The sequence below is a fragment of the Phacochoerus africanus genome, chromosome 2 (assembly GCF_016906955.1).
Source record: "Phacochoerus africanus isolate WHEZ1 chromosome 2, ROS_Pafr_v1, whole genome shotgun sequence".
In the NCBI taxonomy this organism is placed as follows: domain Eukaryota; kingdom Metazoa; phylum Chordata; class Mammalia; order Artiodactyla; family Suidae; genus Phacochoerus; species Phacochoerus africanus.
The window spans coordinates 99809380-99824121 of NC_062545.1; the positions used below are offsets into that span (position 1 = coordinate 99809380).

Below are 14742 nucleotides of genomic sequence, written 5' to 3' on the forward strand. Positions count from 1 at the left end.
GAGATGGATGGAGGAAAAGTTAAATTCTGCTGCAATTTTGAAAGTCATCCACTGAAGATAAACTCTCACTTCAAAGGAATTACTCATCTCAGTCTATCATGGTAACTTGGGGTGTATCAATATTCAAATGTATTAAGCAATGACCTGCAGACTGTATAGTACAAAGGGCCCATCTCATAACCCCATTCCCCAAGTCATTTTTTTCTCTAAGTCATGAGACGTCCAGCAAGTTAAAAAATCAAAACAAAAACTAACAAGCACGCGTGCACACAAAGGTGAGGGAAAAAAATCCTTGGTGGAAGTTACTATGAGGCAGGCAGCTTCAGAGAGGAAAAAACACAATCTCTGACTAATATGGAGGAGACTCCAAATTGCTCTTGGCAACAATCTTTCAACCCCAGATTTCCCTCCCTCTATTCATCTCCGCAGTTCCCAGCCAAAGGAAAATAAACTGAACCGTGCTCTCTCTCTCTGGCCCAACCTGTAGGGCTGCACGGCTGAGCAAGCGCTGAGCAAACAGATATCCCCATGTAATTATCCACCTGTGTGATTGCTGTAAACATGGGGCAGCCAGGCGGGGGCTCTCCGCTCTTATCAGTCTGATCATCTCATCATCAGGCGAAAAAAAAAATGCCTTTATTCTGGCACCACGACATCAAAACAGAATGCAACAGACCTCGTGACCTCAAGCCCAAAAGATTTAGGAAGAGTTGGGCGGAGAAGGAAGAGGAAAACCAACCTCCCTGGAAGAGTTAGTGTCAATTCTAAAGAAGGAAGGTCTCAGAGCATCCTCAAAGGGGCTTGGCATCAAGGCAAGATTCATCAGTTCACCTTCCTCACAAAAGTAAGAGTTCATTTCAGAGGTAGTTATCTTACACCTATTACACCATTCAAGATGGAAGGAGAGTTAAGAGGCCAAATGTCCTAGAATATTTATGGCTGCTCTGTCTCAAGTATCCATCTGACACTATTTTATTAGGACAGAGGTGTCGGCTCAGCTAAAACAGAGATGGACGGGAGCATCGGGAAATGGCGCTGTGAGTGGAGATACAGCGGACGGAGCATGATCTTTTCATCTGAGTCCTGAAACACCCTGACAGGTGGGCATGAGCTGTCTGAGAGCTATGGACAGTCAAGAGCCCTGGGTCCTGACTTTGCCACCGAGTCCCGTGAACAAGGACAAGCTTCCCCAACAGTAGGATGGGGGGCTTGGCATTGCAACACCAGCCCTGAGGGTATGGAAAGTGCAAATCCCAGCCACTGAGGAATGAGAAGGATGCATGGTGGGGGCGGGGGTAGGGGGGTGGATGATGCTCTGTGGCAGCTCTCAGGCTGGCTGGCACTGCTACTGAGAGGCAACAATCCTCCTGGAGGCTGCATGGGGCTCTCGTCATCTCTGGGATGTGCCCAAACTAAAGGCTCATCTTGGAACCTGCACCTGTAAATTGACAACCTGAAGAGCAGGGGCTCAGGCATCTTCATGGGCACTGTGCACACTCCGCGAGGTCTCCTCGAGCCAGGGTGCGTCCTTGTGACTGCATGTGGGGACATTCATCATTCCAACCGCCCACTCCTCTTCTTCCCCCAGACCTCCTGCTCCTCCTCCTTCTTCCTGGTCATGCTTCTGTCACACCTTCCTACCTACTGTCTCATTTCATTCACTCAGTACCCATTGAAGGAGGTCCTACTGCTACTCCCAGGGACCAGGCTGGACTTTGCTGACTCCTGGATGCCCCACACTTAGCATGGCACTTGGAATCACACATTAGACAATACAGTAGTTGTTGGATGAAAGACTGACTGACTGAATGAAAAGAAACTCAGGTTCAAGAAAGCTGATGTTGAACGTAACACATACTACTTTGTGTTGGGCAATAAATTATACCAGAGTGCTGGGTTCCTGTTTCCCCACCTCAAGTGTAAGCTTCTGAAAGGTTGGTGGTATAATGGGTAGCTTGGATTCCTGGCTCTGTCCCTAAGGAGCTGGGCAGCTTACTTAACCTCTTGGAGCCTCTATTTCCTCATCTGCAAAGTGGAGCTAATGATTCATAACTGACAAGCAGTGTGGGTGAGATAATGTATGTCAAGCACAGTATTGGGCATGCGGCAGATGGCCTCTGAATGTCCTGTCTCTCTCCTCTCTGACCCTCTCAGATTCATCTCCTCGAGCTGACATGGGATAAACCTCAAGTTCCCCGACCTCCAGGCCTTTTGCTCTTTTGAGCCTTCCTCCTTCAGGGTCCTGCCCCAGTGCCTCCTCTTATTTAAAGCCTTTCTTGACCTCTCTGGCTGCCAAAGTGGCTCTTCTCAGATCCCAGCGTGGCTCTCCCAGCAGTGTCTCAAGCTTGGTTTCTTCTGTGCAAGTCTCATCAATCTGCACTGGATGCCCCTGGTGGGCGGGGGTCAAGCCTGAGTCCTTTCTGCCTCTCCCAACAGGTCTCGCAAGGTGCTTGGTGGGATCCAGGTTCATGAAGTTCTGGAACCCACAATGGTGGCCTCAGGGCCTGTGTGGCCCTAGTGTCCTATAAGTCTATGTAGGAAGCAGTGGACTCACTGAGCCCCTGGGGCCTCAGTCCCTCCCCTGTGGAAAGGAGGTGATAAGGCCAGTGGTGGCTGCCTTTGTGTGGTCCTCAGAGTGGTTGTCTGGGAGGACTTAGGAAACAGTGCTAAACATCACCGCCAGAAGAAGAGCACAGGCTGACCCCAGTCATCTTTTAGGAGGGTAGTTTCTTTTCCCTTTCAGCCCAGGCTGGGCCTTAAGGGGAGAGGGTGGTGCCCAGGCTACTTTCTCTTCCAGGAGATCTATCCAGAGGAGGTCCCTGAACCCTTCTAATCCCTAGGACTTAGCTGGGTGAAGGAGTAGAACTGAAACTTGAACCTGACAGGGCCTTCCGCCCTTCCTCTCCCTCCCCTTCCACAAAATCTTCTATCCACTCTGGGGGGGAGGGGGGACTGTCTTTTCAACTACTTCCTTTATATTTTCCTATTTCTGCATTTGGAAGGATTGTAAGGGGTATGCCATCAGCCGGCCAATGAATCTTGGGAATGGGGCTGCCTCCCGCGCAGAGGCCAGGACCCAGGATTTAGGAAAAAAAAAAAAAAGACGGCAGCGGTCCAGGCCCACAGCCTGAACAACAGAAGCTAGAAACCAGCACTACCAAACCTGAAGACCCTCGGAGCCCTCACCATAGACACGAAGAAAACCGCGCCCACCCTCATCGCTCAGTGCCTGCGTGTGTAAGGGTGTGTAAGCTCTTTCCGGAGTCCCTCCCAGGTCAGCCCGCAGCCGCTGAGCCCCGCTGCAGGAACCTGGCGCTCGGGAGGGTTATCCGAGTGGGGGCGCACGGAACCGGCCCGTGCCACCCTGACCCGGCCGCCTCGGGAGCTCCGGGACCCAGGCTTTGCTCCACGACCCACCCGCACCCACGTCGGGACGCAGGGAAGGGTCCTCATCCACCGGGCTTTGCCGGTAATTCAACCCTTAGACCGCGACTGGGTTCCCTCCGGCTCGTCCAGCCACTTCTGCCAATCCCCCTTTTATTTTCTGTCCATGTTCTGACTTCTCCCAGGAGTTGCCTTGGCTTTTGTCCCCACCCCACCCCCCAAGTTTTGCATCAGACACGGGACTGGGGGGGGGGGGAATCAAGCTTTTTGAGGGGGAGGGTTAGTTGAAACTAACCATGTGTCTATTGGCCACCACCTTCCCGAGTGCCCCTCGCACTCTTCGATGTCCCCTCTCCCCCACCCCGAAACCTGCCGCGACGGCCACGGGGCGCTGAGAACGTGAGCAGAGTTGCTGTATAATTCCGAGTCCCTGATTCTTTCGGGCGTTTCGATGGGGGGTAGACGGCCACGCACCCCTGCCTTAGCGCCAGGGCCCAAGCCCCGCTTTCCCCAGCACGCTCGGCTGCAGCCCAGGAGCTGCTTTGAAATTCCTTGCAGACGCCGCCACTCAAGCCCGGCGAGCGCCAGTTGGAGCCGCCACCCGGTCCGGGGGTCCCCGCCGCGCGGAGCGCGAACGCCCACAGCGCCCGGGGAGGGGACGCTGACACTCGGCGCCCCAGGGGCCTCCCCTCCACCCTCCTCCCCACAAGGCTGCCGCTGGGGGTCCTGAGCCCATCCCACCTCGCTCCCGGACGAGGCCGCCGCAGACCCACCTTGCCGCCCCGGAGACGCCGCGCTCGTGCCCGGGCGGTGTCCTGAGCGCCGCCAGGGTCCCGGGCTGGGAATCCACGCGGCAGCGCTGCTCAGGGGAGCCTGCCGCAGCCGGCGGGAGGTTGTCATTGATTCGTGTTGGGCGAGTTAAGCCATTCCAGGAGTGGTTTTGAGAGAGCACTCCCACCCCTCCCTCCAACCAGAAGTATTTGGCAGGCAGCCCCTTTCCTTCCACCTGTACTGTTCAGCGCGGGACAAGGACCAATTGCACCAGTCGCGTTCTTCGTCTCACTTTCTAACACGCGAAGTTAGCCCTTTCGTAAAGGTAAAGCAGAAATGAAAGCAAGGGTGGTGGATGAGGTCCCCCCTCGCCGCCACTTTTCTCCTGGGTCTTTCCGTTTGTTTACTAATTTTTTTCTCTAATGTTTTACAAGATATCTTACCATTTATCTGAAATCAGGGACGGCTTTTCCCTGTTATTTTGTCCTTCAATTCTGCGAATCTTTTATTTTTAGAGGCAGTTTTATTTCCATTTCTGAAACCTGATCCCAATAAAATTACTGGAATTATATGCTTTCTCCTTAAAGGGTCGTGAGTGTCACTTACCAAATAAAACACTGCACAGCGGGCATTCAAGTAGCAAATTAAAAAAAAAAAAAAAAAGAGGGACATGCAGGAAGGAGGCACAGAACTATGGCTCCCTACACTGGGGTGCCCAGGGGAACTTGACGCAGGGGAAGTCAGGGGACCTGAGGTGGAGGCCCCCAGGGATGCTCCTACCCAGCAACAAACACAGTATCACCAGGCTCTCCTTGGCTTTGTCTCCTTTCAAAGACTGACTCAGAAATGCCAACCAGAGACACAATAGTCCACATCTGGGGTGGGCCAGCCACCAATCCCAGAGAGGTGTGGTGGGAGCGCCCTCTCCCAGGCTGTTCCTTAAAACCACTCACCACGCCCTGCTTGAAAACTGCCAGCTGGGAGGCCCCTGCTACTGTCAGGCCCCCTCCTCAGGAACTGTCCTTCACCTGGGGGTGGGGGTGGAGGGGAGACTTCATTAACTCCCTGGTACCCAGGTTGGGCTGTTCTCAGAAGTGGCGGAGAAGCGTGAGGGAGTCCTTCTTCCCTGGTGACCAGCTGCCAGGTGTGCAATGGAGAATCAGCAGAAAAAAATGAGATCTGACGATCTCCTGTAGGTTAAGGCTCCAGCCTGGACACTGCAGCAGCTGTGACAAGGGTTAGATCCCTGGTCCGGAGGCCTGGACTTCCACAGCCTCTGCCGCTCTTCAGGGGCAGGCCACAAGCATTAAAGCACCCCAAAGCCAGAGGTAAATCCGAAAAGGTCCATCAATCCATCAAGGCCAAGGATGGGGCCAAGGTTTGTGGAACCCCAGGAAGATGGTTCAGACTTAAATATTTCCTCCAACAGGTGCCCCCTGCCTGAAATCCCAGTGTTAGTGATTCATTCCTTTGTGGGGCACGCCCTGCAAGAGCCTGAGCCAGGCAGGCAAAATTGCTTCAGGAAGACAGGAAGGGTCTCCCTCTGTGGTTTGAAAACTGTAAATACCGATGGATCTGGATCGGGCCAGGTGTCTCCACAAAAATCTGGGATGAGTTAGACCCTTCTTGCTACAATGGGAAGATCACAGGTGGCAGCATGGGGGGACAGGCAGGCTCCGAGCCAGGGAGGGGTGGCATGAGGTGGGATGGGGAGGGGGTGCCAAATCAGGGAATCAAGCATGGAAGGGAAGGTGCTTAATCAGGGCAGCTGGACAGTTTCCAGGACTGAATGACTCCATAGTGTTTTATCAAAAATCATGTACTCCCGGAACACCCAAGCCAAAGAATGAAAAGTCAAATCCCTTTGTCCACAAAGGCGCTAATTAAATATCCAATCAAGCATAACTCCACACTCTGCTCCCAGACCCAGGAGGTAAATGTGCCAAAGCATGACCTGGATGGAATCAGTATCAATCCAGAAGTGTTTGTTGTGCACCCATAACGTGACATTTGCCACAACCGCCTGGGTGGAGGTGGGGTGAGGTGGGTGCATTGGGCACCATCCTTGGAGCCTCCTGGCTTCTGGGAGATGAAGCACAGGGGGCTGGTCAGCATGGGGCAGGGCACACAGAGCACTATTATGAGGTCCATTAAGGAGTAGGGCACTGATTCTTCAGAGTTGACAAGGAGCCAGGGCAGTCAGGAAGGTAGAACTCACTCCTCACCCAGAGAGGGCTCCAGGAAGTGGTCTCAGCAGCAGGAGGGTGTGTCCGGTGGGGAGAGAGAAGGCTGGGGGCAGGGGGCAGGGGGCAGCTGGCCTGGTCTAGAGGATTCTCCCAGCAGTAAAGGCTCAGGTCAGGGTCTACAAGGTGGAACCAGTTTGTGGGTAGCTTCTGGCTAAGAGGAAAGAGTCCAGGGTCGGACCTGCTTTGCGGGGCGAGAGGATTAGAGAACCTCTTTCAAATCCAGCTAGAGCAGGATACAGGCAGAGGGGGCAGTAGAGGAGCAAGGCTGCAGGGAGGGGCCGGGGAGAGCTGCCTCGCCCAGCCCTGTCTGTCCCTCGGTGGCTCCTCCCAGCAGGGCTCCGTCTGGCCCCTGGACCTGAAGGAGTGTCTGAGTAGGCCATCGGGTGGTGCCAGGGCTGAAATTGCAGCCAAGAGCCCCGGGGGTGGGGGGGGGGGGGGGCGGGGGGGAGAGCTGGCCACCGTCCAGCCCAGAGGCTGGGTACCGCAGTGGACAGCAGCTGTCATTTCCCCCCCTCCCCCTTAATCACTGTGTGTGTGCCCTGTTGGGACACTCCCTTCGGAAGGGCTCTGGGCAAAAATTCCCTGCCCCACTATCCCTCCAGCCTCGCCTTCCTGTTCTCAGCCCCCATGCCAGCTGCCTCCTGGGAACAGGAACCTAAAGGAGCTTTGGAGGGTGGGGTGGGGAGGTGGGCGGGGGAGACTCCCCAAGCCCCACAGAAGGGGCTCAGGCACCAGACTCTAGATGTGTTAGTTACAGTGCATTTCCTTTGGGGAGGAGGTTCCCTCCTAGGCCCCCTCCCTCTTACTCACTCTCCTCCTCTCCCCCTCCTTCCCGCCCCACCCTGTTCCTGGGTCATGTCGGTCAGAGCAGTAGGAAACAGGCTGGCTTAGAGACGCCTTGCCTTCCACGTCTGTCTCCAAACCCACAAGGCACTCTTGTTCCAAAGAGGGTGAAAGCTCGTGCTCCAACCATCAAGCTCGGGAGGGTACACAGAAGCCCAAGGGAGCAAATCTGCTACTGTCAACTGGAAACTTTAGTGGCACATGGTCGTCAGCTGTGATGTGGGCACGCAGACAGCTTCTGTACCCGTGTGTGCACACACAGAATGTCTGTATGCACATGTCTGGAGAGGCAGATGCAGAGATGGGCCGCATGATCTGAAAATATTAACCACTAATACCTATTGAGGGCCCAGCCCCTCATTTAATCCTTGTAACCACACCAAGAAAGTAGTTTTTTTTTTGTTTTTTTTTTTCTTTTTAGGGCCACACCTGGGCATATGGAAGTTCCCAGGCTAGGGGTCGAATGGGAGCTGCAGCTGACAGCCTACACCACAGCCACAGCCACGCCAGATCCACGCCACATCTGCAACCTACACCACAGCTCACGGCAACACCAGATCCTTAACTCACTGAGCAAGGCCAGGGATCGAACTCGCATCCTCAATCCATGAGGATAGTAGTCGGGTTCATAAGCTGCTGAGCCACAACAGGAACTCCAGGAGGTAGATGTTTTTATCTTCTCTATTTTACTGAGGAGGACACTGGGGCTCAGAGAGGTCTTATCACTTGTTCAAGGTCACACAGCTGGATACAGCCTAACACTGGATGTGCCACGTGGGTCTTTAGGACTCTGCTGCCCAGAGGCTTCCCCCAGGGTTCAGCTCTGGCCCTTTGTCTAGTTTTTACGACTGGTTCCCTAAGGAGCAGTTTGCTTTGTTAGTGTGGCTCCAACTCCTTCACTGGCTGAGCAGGCAAAATAATGACTCTTACTGAACCGAGAGGCTGTTCTTAGTCAGGAGGAGGCTGAGATGGAGGTTAGACTTCAGTAAATCACTAGAGCAAGGCTGCCCTTGAGAACCATGTGGCACTGGGGCTGAGTGTTACTCAAGGAGGAAACTCAGTCTCTCTTTCTCCCTCCTTCCACAGCCAGTCCGTCCATGGGCAAGAATCAGATCGCCAAAATAGACCTCAAATTCCCTCTTCCTGCCTCCTCCACCACTGCTCTAGCCACCCTCCTCCCCCTTGACCTGTGCAGGACTCCTCGCTGGCCCCCTGCTCCCATTTCTGTCCCGCTCCTTCCACCCAGCACCACATGGCTGCCCTGGCAATCCTCAAACGTGTGTCCGCTCACGTCTCAGGGCTCTTAACATGCAGTTCAAACTGTTCACCATGGCCCACAGGGCACGATCCTTGCTTCTCGATCCAAACTCACCCCTGCCTCCCGTCCCCCAATCTCCAGTCACAGGCAGACATACACCGAGGTCCTTTGCCTTCCTATTGTGGGACTTTGCTTGGCCTGACATGCCTGCACCCTGCCTCAGGTCTTAAAGAAGCGTCACCTCCTCAGAGAAAGCTTCTTTGACCACCATGGAAAAATTAGGAAAACTGGTCCCATTATCTATTTCTGACCTTGATCAAAACACTCATGCAGCCTGCATACCATTTTATTTTATGTTTAATTAATTATTTTTTTAAATTTATTTTGCTTTTTAGGGCTGCACCTGAGGCATATGGAGGTTCCCAGGCCAGGGGTTGAATCAGAGCTGTAGCTGCCAGCCTACACCACAGCCACAGCAACGTGGGATCTGAGTGGCATCTGCTACCTACACCACAGCTCACAGCAATGCTGGATTCTTAACCCACTGAGTGAGGCAAGGAATTGAACTGGCGACCTCATGGTTCCTAGTCAGATTCATTTCTGCTGCGCCACAATGGGAACTCTTAATTTATTTTATTTTATTTTACTTTATTTTATGGCTGCTCCGTGGCATATTGAGTTCCCAGGCCGGGATTAGATCTGAGCCACAATTGTGACCTATGCCACAGCTGTGGCTATGCCAGATCCTTTAACCCACTGTGCAGAGCCAGAGATCAAACCTGCAACCTGGAGCTTCAGAGATGCCGCTGATCCCGTTGCGCCACAGTGGAAACTCTATTGCATGTTTTATTTAACTGCATGCTTACGTTGAATCATTTTTTGACTCTCTCCCAGGAGAACATAGGCTGATCGTGGGCCAGGCACCTTGGGTATCTTTTTCACAGTATGTCCCTAGTACACAGTAGCCTCCTGGCAAATACGTGGGGAACAAAGATTTGCAGAGGGGACTCTGTAAAGGGGGACTATGGATGAGATGATGACCAGGAGCCAGACCAGGTCTGACGCTCTGTAGCCAGGTTGGTCTTTATTCTCTAAGAACATGCAGGTACCAGTAAACAAACAAGGAGAGAATCTTGGCCGCAATGTGCTTGATAGGGCTTTGAGAAGGCTTTGCTTCCTTGTCGACCCTGCTGATTTTTTAGGCGAATCAGTTTGTGAGGACTGAGGCATTACTGCAGCTGTGACCACCCACCGCCCCCACTGCACGCACTGCCTTGAAAGCCTGGAAATGGGCTGGTCCAGAGTAAGCAGTTAAGACCTCGGAGAGAATCAGCATGAGATCAAGACAGGGCTGGGAGTTTCCACACCACAGCCCTGCTCCCCTGACATACCAGGTCTGAGGGCCTGACTTCTGACAAGCTCCATGTCTGTATATGTGGTGCTTTAACTTCCAGTGGCTTCTAAACCCATCACACGGCTTGGCCTTCACAGCAACCCTGAGTCCCACTTTGCAGATTAGGAAGCCGAGACCTAGATTGAAGAGCAAGTGAATGACAGAATGGAGATCTTTGAAATCAGTGATGCACAACTCTTTTGAAATTAGTAGTCTTTTTAAAATGTAGTAATGTGAGTATAAAATTTTAAAGAGAATACTGATCTCTATGAAAAAATGTCTGGGAGTTCCCGTCGTGGCTCAGTGGGTAATGAACCCAACTAGGATCCATGAGGATGTGGGTTCAATCCCTGGCCTTGCTCATATGAGTTAAGGATCTGGTGTTGCTGTGAGCTGTGGTATAGGTCGCAGATGTGGCTCAGATCTGGTGTTGCTGTGGCTCTGGCGTAGGCCGGTGGCTGTAGCTATGATTGGATCCCTAGCCTGGAAACCTCCATATGCCATGGGCGCAGCCCTAAAAAGCCAAAAATAAATAAATAAATAAAAGTCTGATATTTTTCCATAGTAGAAAAAATATATGAAACTGAGGTGAGAAGGTGACCCACAATTCCACCGTACCAGGTGTGCAATGGCTGAGCAGGGCCCACCCCCAACCCACCCCCAGCCCCCCACCCACTGTCTCACTGGAGCGGACAGTCCACCCTCCCCTAAACACAGGCTTTGCCTTCCCTCATACTTTGCACTCCTTAGGTGCTCAAACATTTCCTTAAGTTTTGAGGAAAACAGAGAAAACTCAACCGGCTGAAGCATGAAGGTGACACCCAGCCTCTTCCATCACGGCCCCCAGCTTCCTGTCTAATGACAGACCGAGTCTTCACTATTTTGAAGTCCCCGGCTTGTACTGCTATCCCATGGACATCATTGTAATCGTACGGCTCCATCACTTTGATCTTCAGATCAGATTTTATGAAGACATGTTAAAATGCCATGTGCAAGAATGATTCATCACCATTGAGCAGCGAGGACAGAGAGGGAGCCACGATCAAATGTAAGCTAGGCTTATATGGTCACACAGTTTTTCCAAATCTGCTGGTGGCCAGTGCTGCACACATTCCTGCCCCTGGGTGTGAGTGAGGGCAGACCCATCCCCCCGCACCCAGCTCCTGACCAGACACCCAATTTCTTCAAGCACACAGAGGTGATGCAGAGAAGCTGAGCCCTGTGGCTGACTGGCCTTTGGCTGCCCTGTCCAGTGGGAGCTGGAGAAGAAGGCAGAAGGCTGGGTACTCAGAGCCCACCTCCCACTACTCAGGTGCTTCAGGAGAGCAGCTGGAGCTTGTCCTGACCCAGGGTGGGAACCTCTGAGGGGAGGTGCAGGCTAAGCACGGGGAGCCTGGGGCCTGGAATTGTTCTCACCAGGGACGTGAGGGGAAAGTGCCAGGCCTGGCTGGCCGCAAAACAGACAGGGTGAGTGAGCTCAGGCCTGAGTGCCCTGGGGCTGCCAGGGCCTCACCCTCCTCTCAGATCTTATTGGTGACACAGACAGGCACCCATGGGAGGAGGGGGGCAGGCCAAGCTTCAGCAGACCAGCTGGGGCTGGGTGACTGTGCCTGTCACCCCCAGAGCTGGCTGGGCATCCAGGGAGGAGGACTTGGCCGGGACCTGGCCAAGGGGGGCAGTGGTGGGAAAGGGGCCGTGCTGCCAGCCAGGGAGCCAGCTTCCCTCCTCCTTCCCTCCCCCTCCCCCCTCCCTTCCATCCATCCTTCCTTCCTCCCTCTTCTCTCCTTGTCTTTTCCTTCTTTACCTCCCTTCCTCCTTCCTATGAGAGGTATGGGCCTTTCTATGGCTCCCATTCCTTAGGCTTTGGCTATAAAGTGAACACAGGGACATGTCACGTCTCAGTCCTCAGGAGCTGACCTAGTAGGGAAAGACAGTAAGCAGATAACCATCTACCATGAAGTCAGCTGGGTGAGGCCAAGTCTTTGGCCTTCAGTCCCTTCCTCAGGGAAACCACCCCTTCATTGTCTCCACAGCCTGTCACCTCATTCGATCCCCGCCCCGAGGGGACCGGGAGAGCAGGATGTAGAGCTCCCTCGGAGAGTTAGGAAATGGGGTTGAGGGTGGGAAGGTGGCTTGCACAAGGTCACACCAGGTGCAGGTGTGAAGCCGCAGCGTGGAACCCTGGCTGCCTGACTCCTTGCCCTGTGCTCCCAGGGCCATCCTCCCAGCACAGTTGCCTAGACTTACCTGCCAGTCAAGGGCAGGACCTAACTAACTCCATGCTTCCCGAGTTACCTTTTTTTTTCAGGGGGGTACAAATACACAAAGAGGGAAAAAAAGGAAAAGAAGACAAAAAGGAAGGAAGGAAAGAGAGGGAAAGAAAGAGAGAGAAAAAGGAAGAAAGAAAGAGAGAGAGAGAGAGAGAGAGAAAGAAAGAAAGGAAGGAAGAAAGAAAGAAAGAAAAGAAGAGAGAGGGGAGAGGGAGGGAGGATAGAAGGAAGGAAGAAAAAAGAAAAGATAAGAAAAGAGAAAAAGAACTCAATCTAGGCAAACAACAACCTTACCTAATTTTTTTTTCTTTTTTGGTCTTTTTAGGGCATATGAAGGTTCCCAGGCTAGGGGTCAAATTGGAGCTGCAGCTGCCAGCCTACATCATAGCCACAGGAATGCCAGATCAAGCTGTGTCTGCGACACAGCTCATGCCACAGCTCATGGGAACACCAGATCCTTAACCCACTGAGTGAGGCCAGGGATCAAACCTGCGTCCTCATGGATACTAGTCAGGTTCATTACCACTGAGCCACAAGGGGAACTCATACCTTACCTAATATTAAATGATGCTTGCAAGATAGAGCCTTCTGGGTCTAGACAGCCTGGGAGCAGAGGTCCAGCAATACCAGCTACAAACTCTGGCCTTTGCTTAAGTTCCCTTGGGTAGATATGGTGAAGGTTGTCCTATACTTCCGGGGTCCCTGCAAGTGTGTGAGGCCCTTTTACCCAGCCAGCACGCTGGTACCCTTGGACATCACCTGGGTGCCCACCTTATCCCTTTACTGGTGTTTGACCAGGAGGAGGAAGGGTGGTGACAGGAATGAGGAAGATGAGGCAGGGCTCTGGGTATGTGCGGGTGTGCTCTGGGTATGTGCGGGTGTGCTTGTGTGGCTGTGCTATAGGTGGAGGTCGGTGAGCAGAGGTTGGCAGCTGGGCTGGGTGGCTAACTGCACTCTGGGGAGGGGGTATGCACCCACCCCTTCTCTGTTGGATGAAGCAGTGAGCAGGGCTCCAATACCCTCCAGTTAAGAGTCTGGCCCCAGGGAGCTTGGGCGGAGATTGGCCTCACTCCTCCGCTCCCCTTGTGCTGGTCAGTGTGCCATTGCGGGGGTCACTGAGAATGGCTAGGACAGCCCACGAGCCTTCCTGAGGGCCAGACAAGCCAGCCCGGCTGGAGGGTCAGCCCAGGGACCTTCACTCACTGAAGCTGCAGTTTTCATTAAGGTCAAGGGTAGGCTTGTAGGATGAACGAGGCAGAACTGAACGGTCACGATGGAGATCAAAACAAGGGCATTGGCCTCCTACAAGGACCACATCAAAGGAAAGACTCGCTGTTAACCCCCAAGGACAGAAAAATAATTATAATTATAATAGCTGCAAGCATTGTGCTATAAGAGCTTGGCAGGCACTATTTCTTTTAATCTTCAACGATAATCTTACAAAGTCTATACCTTATGATTCCCCTTTTACAGAATGGCAGCTCAGAGCCAGGATTTGAACCTAGGTCACAATAACCACATTTAAAAGTCACTTTTAATATCCCTAAGCTGCATAAGGTAGCTCAGAATGTTTTTGGACTTTGAGAGGACTGGGAGAAGCCAGAGGGGGATAGAAGGTAAGACCCATTCATCATAACAGGGGTAAAACATTAGAGCAGGCCCTCAACTGAGGCTTTCCAGGCTGTTTGGGACATCTCGAGGCCAAGTAGAAATAGACATCTGTCCAGCAGAGTTAGCAGGCTGGCCTAGCAATGAGCTCAGGACAAATAAAGCCCTTGAAGAAGAAGCAGGTGCAACAGCCAGGACTGTGCGTTGTTCGGGAATATGGGCTGAATGATGGGAATGTGATGATGTTGCTCAGAATGTGGATTTTCAGGAGTTCCCGTCGTGGCGCAATGGTTAATGAATCTGACTAGGAACCATGAGGTTGCAGGTTCGATCCCTGCCCTTGCTCAGTGGGTTAACGATCTGGCGTTGCCGTGAGCTGTGGTGTAGGTTGCAGATACGGCTCGGATCCCGCGTTGCTGTGGCTCTGGCGTAGGCTGGTAGCTACAGCTCCGATTAGACCCCTAGTGTGGGAAGCTCCATATGCCGTGGGAATGGCCCAAGAGATGGCAAAAAGACAAAAAAAAAAAAAAAAGAGAGAGAGAATGTGGATTTCCAATCTTCTGCTAGAATCTAGACAGATGGTTGCCATGCAGAGGCCTAGGCCCCACCTCAGGCCCATTGAATCAGAAACGGAACCTCAAGTCTCCATGTTCCCAGACTTCCTGTAGGGGATGCATGCTAATGTGGCAGAAGCAGAGGTGATTGGACTTGCTGGAGTGGCCCCTGGTTGAGAGTCAGTGTCACTGTCATTTGCCGAGGTCTTTCAGGTGCGGGCTGGGGGTGGGAGGTGGGAAGCAGGAATCGCACCTTAAGCATGTTCTCTACATCAACCATTTTTTATAGCTGCATAGAGCGCCAGCGAGTGGACATAACACTATATGCTGAACCATATAGTGGACACCTGGGGCTTTTCCATATTACAGATAATACTAACATCCTTATGACTATTTCCCGCATATTTTTTGTTTT

General features: G+C 52.8%; 1 protein-coding gene across 2 annotated transcripts in view; it reads right to left on the reverse strand.

Moving 5' to 3' along the window:
* The window catches only part of ZBTB7C (zinc finger and BTB domain containing 7C), a 405485-nt gene that overhangs the window by 121500 nt on the left and 269243 nt on the right, over positions 1–14742 (reverse strand). Inside the window, exon 1 of one of the 2 annotated variants that reach the window (XM_047764330.1) lies at positions 4158–4510. The exons of the other annotated variant lie outside the window; for it this stretch is intronic. The gene's annotated coding sequence lies outside the window, so the exon portion shown is untranslated. Of the gene's footprint in view, positions 1–4157; positions 4511–14742 lie in introns of those variants that run through there. 2 annotated transcript variants of the gene reach the window in all.